The 8154-nt window shown below is 43.0% G+C and overlaps 1 long non-coding RNA gene across 1 annotated transcript in view; it reads left to right on the forward strand.

Moving 5' to 3' along the window:
* The window catches only part of LOC108448022, a 91985-nt gene extending 85341 nt beyond the window's left edge, over positions 1-6644 (forward strand). The window contains exons 11-13 of the long non-coding RNA XR_001863796.1: positions 408-1464; positions 3255-3422; positions 3744-6644. This is a non-coding gene — a long non-coding RNA (uncharacterized LOC108448022). The remainder of the gene's footprint in view (positions 1-407; positions 1465-3254; positions 3423-3743) is intronic.
* Positions 6645-8154: the final 1510 nt, after the last annotated feature.

The raw sequence follows: 8154 nt of genomic DNA on the forward strand, positions 1-8154 counted from the left end.
GGACGAGTTCCTGGGAAGAGGTAGAGACTGAGGCAGCTTACAGAGCAAGGCTCCCTTTCCTCTGTGGCTTTTCCAGCCAATTAATTAAGCTCTGCTTCTTTGCTGTCCCCTCTATCTTTTCCTCCCTGGTTGCTGCACTGGAAGGAGATGCGAGAAGGAACTTTAATCAGTTTTTCAGTGTCCTCCCCCTTTCTGTCCTTCCACCTCCGTCCCCACTCAGTGCTACCCGTGTCTTTGGAGCTGGCTTTCCTAGCTGAATCAACAAGAATTGCAAGCACCTCCCTACTGACCTCCACCCAGCTGGCTGCAGAGTTTGTGGTTGTCTTTTTTCTCTGTGCATTCAGCGTACATCGGTTTAACAAAACTCACGGTGTGCAATTAAACCTACAATTTTTCTTGCTCTCCAGGAGGCTGGTTTTGTGCTTCATTTTGTTCTCCGCATCCCTATTCCTGAGTCAGTAAAGGCTGAAGCTTTTCAACACAGTATCCTTTGAAGGAGCTCATCCTCAAATTGACAATGTTCCATCTAGCATTAATTTAACATTTAACTCATTGGAAAAACCTGTTACAAAAAAAGGCTGCAGGGGGGATACACATTAAAGCGCTAATAACGAAAATTTCTTTTTTAAACTAGGATACCTGGGAGCAAGCCCACAGAGCCAACAAGAAACAGAAGGCCACATCCCAGGTCCACTGCAGAATATCAGTGACTGTGTCCCCAAAAGTGCCTTCTAGGCTGACCCTGTGCCCTTGGATCCCGTGTCCCCTGGCAGCCGGAGCGCAGGAACAGCAGGGCCCCGCAGGGTCCCTGGCTGCTGCCTCCCTGCCGCCCGTGACGCACGCACCCGGGTGTAGCAGGCCAGGGGCGTTTGGTGAGACTCTGAAGAGCCCTCGGGAGCTTTGCCTTACGTACAAAAAAAAAAAAGGGGGGGGACAGAAAAAAATAGAGATAGGGGTTTGGAGTCCCTAATCAGCAATGATTGCTTCCTGTGCAGAAGTCAGCTGTTTCCATACAATAGCCAAGCTGTTCAGGCTCCAGGCGCCATCCCAAGGTCATCACTTCTCTATTGTTGTTCCCCACCCCCATGGAAAATTCCTGTGCTCTTTTATGTATATAAGCGTGTTTGGTTTGGGGTTTTTTTGTTGTTGTTGTTGGTTTTTGGTTTGGGTTTGGGATTTTTTTTAGCTTGGAAAACTCACTCCTGCCTCTCGTGGTTGTGGCAGAGTTCGGCACTTGGCACTGACCTGAACTTGGCTTTTCAGAACTTTTCATTTGTTCTGCATCAACACAGCCTGCTATGCCTCTTATCTCAACAATTTTTTAATGTTTTCAAGCAAAATACTTATCTGCACTGAGGTCTGTGGAGGATGTAAATCACATTCAAATCTGACATATTTTTTCCAGCTTGCTTTTCTAGGGATTCCTGTGTGTCATTGCCCTCTGAGAGTGAGAAATGAGGCTGTGTAAGTTACTAGATATTGTTCCCTTATAAAATGTTTATTTCCTTACACACATAAACCCCTTGCTCTTTTACATCTACCTAGTCGAAGCCCTGTGGAAGGGAGTATTTCATCCTAAGAAGCCATCAAGATATCATTGCATTTTTTCATTTTGAGACCCGCTGAACAAAGTTCTACACCCTTCAGAAGTCCCGTAGAAAAATATTCATTTTGAGCAGCTTCTCTGATTTCTCAGAATTCTCCCAAATCCCATTCATTCAGCCAGAGCTGATCCTGGGCAACACTAAGCAACTTCTTAAAAACTACTGCCTGTTATGTGTTGCTGCTGACATTAATTGGACACAGCAAATTTAGCTCTTGCAAATTTGATACCATATAGTGCAGTCTGCAGCTTTCAGAAGCGTTGACTAATTGACTGAGAATTTCTCAAAGCATATGTAGTTTACTAAGCAGAACTAGAAAAAAATTGTGGATTTCAGGAAGGCCTATTTGCTTACACCCTGTGCTGTGTAGGAATGCCAAATGGAAAGTTTATTGCCATACCTACAGCAAGATCTCTGCCTGATATTGGCTTCTCAGGAAGTTTAGTGGCAGCTGTGGTCTCGTGACATCATCTCTGGTGTCACTTACTGCTAATAAAACAATTGTGCTACTCAGTCTGTGGCTGGCACAAAATTTAGGACAACTCAGTGCTTTAGCCTGCAACAATGGATGGAGACCAAGTCAGACGAAAACTCTGTATTTAGTTATAAAAAATGTTTTTTCCTGATCTATCCTTTTTTTTACTTTTTCCCAAATGAACATGTATTGACTGTCCCTACTGCTTGCTGAGGCAGGCGAGTCTGAGCCATAGCAGGGCACCCCACTGTGTCTGGGTTTGGGGGTGAGGGCACTTGCTTGGATATGCTGACTCCTTTCAACCTGTAGGCTATTAGCACTTGTAACTCACCCTTTAATTTCTCTCTGGGTGATTTTTTGCAGTTTGTGCTTCTCAAGTGCCCTCAGGAGCACAGAAATCTGCTGCTCAGCTGTCAGCCAAGTTCATGAATATTTGCACCTCTCAGACTCCTCTTCAATAGGGTATAGCCAGACAGGCTTCATAGTTCTGCTGGGAACAATCGCTGTTAAAACTCTTCTGTTTGAAGGCTTCTTCCCAGTTCTATGGGCTCTGATTATGTCTTTTTCAGTACATTATCTCACTGTAATAGCTTCTTTGGGGCCATTTCTAGCTCTTGAATGGATTATCATGCTATCATTAGGCAAGACACCACATAACCCCTCTCTGATGACTGTGTCACTTTGAAAATCCTGAGTTACTGTAAAACGTGAAACCTGTGTTGCATACACAGAACACAAAGTTATAAGCTTTTTAGCTTCTGTGAATAAGTTTTTGTACTACTTGAGATTATAAAATAAAGTGTTTTGGTTGTAAACCATTGCTTTGTCATGCTAGCACAGATTCAAAATGACAGGCAGAAACTTGAGCACAAAAGGCTGCAGAGATTTACATATGGCATCTGTACAAGGCCCTCTTACCCTTTCTCTGATGACTATCACTGATATTAAATGTCAATAGGATTGTACTTCTACTAGATATGGCTTTTAATTAAAGTCCTCTTTCCAGATTTTTCACAACAATTCAGCTAGAAAAGGCTTTTCTTTTCCAAGGATGATTTTTCATGTCTAGAATTTAGTGCCACAGCACAATACCCAAGCCCTTTCTGCTAAGTATGGTATTCTTTGTCACTACTGAGTGTCTGCATTCTTAAAGTTTACTTGTTGCTGTTTTCCAGAAACTGTCAAGTCCTCAGTTGCCCACAATGGGACTTAATACAAGTTTCTCTACAACCTCTACAGTAATGGCTTAGAGCACTACAATTCTTAACAACACAGTCCTAGGGTTTCAGATAGCAATGTGACAGCATTAAATCTGGCACTGATTCTTAATGGAAACAGTTAAGGTACATATTTAAATACTTTAGTACAAAAACATTGTCAAATAATGTTTTAGAATTGTGAAAGAAAATGACAAATTTCAGTGAGATGTATAAAGTATTCAAGGAAAGAGGATATAATGGCAACATTTTGGAATGCATAGAAGATGAACTTAAAGGTAGTTTGCCCTCATATGTTATTATATGCTGTAATAATATTTCTGAAATGAATGAACAGATTGACTTCCTCACCTTTGCTGTGAAGGCACAGCATCTGTGCTGCTATTTCCCAAATGGGTTAATAGGTAATATTCTAGTCTTCTTAATGTGTTTATCTTCTCTTCCTAGGTCTCATTTTTAACTTTGAAGAGGATGATTCCTTCCTGCCATGATCCAATACCTAGTTTTTCAAAATCTTGCCAGTTACTTACATTTTTTTGTTCGAAATTGCTGTTGTAAAGGTGAAGACTCTTGAAATAATGACTATGATACAACTTTTAAAAATCCCTCAAGTAGTTAGTTAATTATATTCCTGGAGAGATGGAGTAATAGCAAGAATATTCTGAGTTGTAATAAAAATGTAAGAAGATGTTTAGAAGGGCATAATTCACTTTTTAACTGCAGTCTGTTTTGAATTATCAAAGGCACTAGGGAGAGAGAGGAAGGGGGAGCAGAAATGAGATAACTCACGTAAAGAAACAGCACAGGAAATATAAGCCATATGTAAGCTGGACTATGAAAATACACCAACATATTCACCTTCAAAAACTTGTAAGCACATTTCCACAGAGAGCAGAAATACCTGTAAGCAGCAGTTGGTCTCTTGGGGCCCAGCACATGTGGCTTTCTCCCTCCATGGCTGAGCCCCAGACATGGCACTACCCCCACGCTGCTGGGGGAAGGTGGAAACTGGTCACAGGTGACTGAGGGTGACTGTACCAAGATAGCCTGGCAGGTGGCCTCCAGGAAGGTTGCCCACGCCTAGGTGAAGCCACAGCACAGTATGGAATGTTTTCCACATGCGAGGAACTCAGCAGCTCTGGTGGATGCAGGCGCTCTGTGGTGCACTGGGACTTTCCCATGCAGCATCCGCCACCACGTGGGAACGGTGCACAGATGTTTCCCCCCACTGCCAGAGAGGATGAGACCTCACCTTGTGACAGGAAGCTGCACAGGACAGGTCTGTGCAAACACACAGGTCCTGTGGAATAGCTGGAGCCAGGTAGTCGCACATAAAACCCTGATACACATTTTGGCTTTTAGCGTGTGGACATACCCAGCAACAGCTGGACTTCTTGATACTGTTAACTAAAGGCTGTTATTTTTGAGTTTGTGGCAGCTGGGCACTCTTTAAGAAAGGAAAATAGAGCTAAGCTTACTGGTGACCTGATTTTAGGCAGCAATTTCTGTACTCCTGCTCTATTTGTTTTGGCATTCAAAAAATAGCTATAGCATAAAAGAGTATTCTGAATGCTACTCTCTACCTTCTGCTTTCCAGGAAACCCAATGCATGGATGAGTTCCTGTTGACACTTTATACAAATCATGCGTTTTCTTCCTTGGCCTGTGACTCTCGTACAAAAGAAGCTTCTTTTATCACTACCTAAAAATAAAGAACACTAACAAAATGCCCTGATCAAAGCAATTCATTCATGAGCAGACTGATTTTTGCATGCTGCTACTTTGTATGTGAGAACCATTACCCAAGGAGAGAGACCATGAATAGACATAGTGTTTACATAGTACCAAAGTATAAGGTTGCTCCTTGTGGATAAAACAGAACTGAACCCTCATGATACACTAACATGTGCGTGGTAGCTGATGACACATCACTGCTGCCTACATTAGCACAGCAAAGATGCTTTGTTCTCTGATGTCATGAGTTTCAAATCCCAGCTGGAGATTTACTGACTAAGCCACAGTGAGCTGCTGTGGCTTCCCTCCCAAAAGGAAAAGAGGAATAAAATAGAATGGCTTTCTGCTTTTGATTTTGCTTCAGAAATACTGCCAAGCACTAGGAGTTATTTCCCTGTTGGTACCAAAATTTTACTACAGTTCTTGCTGACAAGAGCTACATAGACCCATCAGTGGAGAAAAGGCTCATTAGCCACCTCAGGACAAGACATAATAGCAATTCCTCTGAACTCAGCTATACAAATCACAGATTAAATCCTCATTCAAATAAAATTCCTACCACAGATTGGAATTGGTAATTGCTCACCATTTCTCTGTAGCAGGACACTTATACCCCCGCACAAATGCAGACTGAACAATTCCAGTTTTACTGTCTGGCAGCCACTTCTTTAACTGTTATGTTTCTTCAAGTTCTTGTCTTTAAGTAATGGCACAACATATCTTGTGCATGGAAGGTGTTAGAACATACAAGCCTTGTATAGAGTCTCACAGAGAAAACTATTTTTTCTGCCTTTTTCCCTGTGAGAGGAGGGTGGTGCAAGTGTCTCACCAGAGCTGAGGCTAGTGAACCCTCTCCAGGAGTTCTTAATGCTGTGAACTAAAACAGTTGAGGACAGAGGCCTGGACTCTTGTTGTCACTTGTTATGACCTTTTTGAGTGATGATCCCAAAACAATATGCAATGGTTGAAGCATTACCGTCACAGCATTCCTAGAAAGCAGGGATTATTACTTCATTGTTAAAGTGGAAACTGAGTCACAGAAATATTGTGACTTGTACATGGTCACAGAGGAAGGAGTCCAGAAGAAGGAAAAAAGGTGTAACCAGTGATGTAAATTCTTCACCTTTTCATTCCTTTCTTCCACTGCATGGTCTTGGGCACTTTCTATATATTAACATGCCACAGAAGTGCTTTAAAGTTTTGCTTGAGTATGGACAGCAGATGAAGATACCTGAATGGAAAGGATAACTAACAACTCCTTATTGTTGCTGTCAAGAAGCATGGGCTGAAGTCATGTGGCACCTGGGTCAGGCAGGGTTTGCAGAAGCCTGGCTTCCCAGAGGGGTGTCAGGAGACCCAGTGCCAGTCTGGCTTTTCCTCCTGCAGCAGCAGTCAGGCTCACTCCACAAAAACAGTGTGAAAAGGGAAAAGTGGGTGCTGGGGGGAGAAAACAGATTAAGCAATCCCAGAGCATGAAAGCATTCAAAACTCATGACTCCTGTGTGCTGTCACATGTCTTTCCCCAGAGTGACAGACAAGTAGGGGACAAAAGGCTAAATCTCCATCCTGGTCCCCAGGAATGGAGAAGTCTGAAAAACTCTAAAACTAAGGGAGGATATGAAACAAGACTAGGCTCTGAAGTGGAAGGTTGACAAATTTGGGTGAAAATAAGGAGAGAAGGACAGTGTGAGAGAACTAAGGAAAAATAATGAGAAAGAATTAAGAAGTTATTATAATTGATCTAGTGAGTTACAGGTGTCCACTGGGTCAGCCAGAAAAAGTGAAAAGTAAAGTTGAAAAATATTTTCTCATTTTTTACTCTTGAAAAAGCCATGAGAATTTTTTTCTTCAGGGTGCAAGAAGAAAGAAGTCTTTCACTGTTGCAGAGATTGCAGCACATCATATGAGGGGGTTATGAAAGTTCAAACACACACAAAATTTGTCAGCTTCCTCACTGCCCATTTTGGAGCTAAGTGCACACCATGCTAGATGTACATGCAGGGGTGTTGCAGGAAAAGTGCAATGGTCGTGTTTAAAATAGCACCAACTCTTCCTATCTTACTGGCATTGACTACAGAGGCAGGCACACCCACGCAGGCCTGCTTTGTGCTTCAAATATTTTACTGGTCTGACTATTTAGATTAGAGATGGAATTTCTTTTTAACTGGTAGAGGTCATGGTACAGGCATATAAATATGACCATGTTATAATGGTCATTTAACATTCCTTTCAGTTTCCATATGGAATTAGGCAAAGCAGTATAAAATAATACTGTCTTTCTAACCTACACAAGTGCAGAGACTGCTGCATTATTTTAAGTTCACCAGGCAGCAGTTAGATTTTCTGCATTTATCACTATATATGGATGAAAATGGATGTCTCACCTTCACTAAAGCTAGGCTTGCTCACAGCAGCTGAGGGTATAAACTGTGTCTGACCATACTGTTCAATCCATGTCCAAAGCCAGGCTTAAACTTGCCTGTTGAGTTGATTCCAGCTTGAACATTTCATTTGGCTGTCCTCTCCCTGGTGACTGCGGGCTGTCTCTAGATTACTCCTTTGGCAAAAAAAAGTCAAAACTGATGATCCAATTGCAGTGAATTTAATTAAGTTACACCAGTACTTAATAAAGGCCAGCCATTATTAATGTCATCGTTGCTGTCTCAAAACAGACCTTTGTAAGATGTGTTGAGTGTTGCACACCCATTGCATGACCCTCGCAGACACGCTCTGGGCTGGGCTGTACCTAGCCAGACAACCCCACCACAGGGGCAGCGTGTCACACCAGGGCACGGCCTGCTCAGGGGATCTTTGTGGCAGGAGGAAGATGATGGCAGCTGAAAGACAGAGCCTTGGGCTCCTGCCTCAGGAAGGGAAGGAGAGGGGCAGTGCAGCACTACAGCTAGGGGCTGCAGAGAGGGACCTGCTGCTGCTGGTGCCAGTGCCAGCATGGGAGGCAGTGGTGGCCTCTTCTCTAGATTGCCCTGGCCCTTCCAACATTCCTTTCCCTCAGTCCCAAAAATAACCTTAGAACCCAAACACTCTCAGCCTTGCTTTTCAGGTGCCCTTTGCTACAGGGCTGGGCCACTTGCTGACTCCCTGCTCTTCCCAGCTGAGGAGCAGCT

This window comes from Corvus brachyrhynchos, unplaced genomic scaffold (assembly GCF_000691975.1).
Source record: "Corvus brachyrhynchos isolate BGI_N302 unplaced genomic scaffold, ASM69197v1 scaffold14, whole genome shotgun sequence".
NCBI classification, from domain to species: domain Eukaryota; kingdom Metazoa; phylum Chordata; class Aves; order Passeriformes; family Corvidae; genus Corvus; species Corvus brachyrhynchos.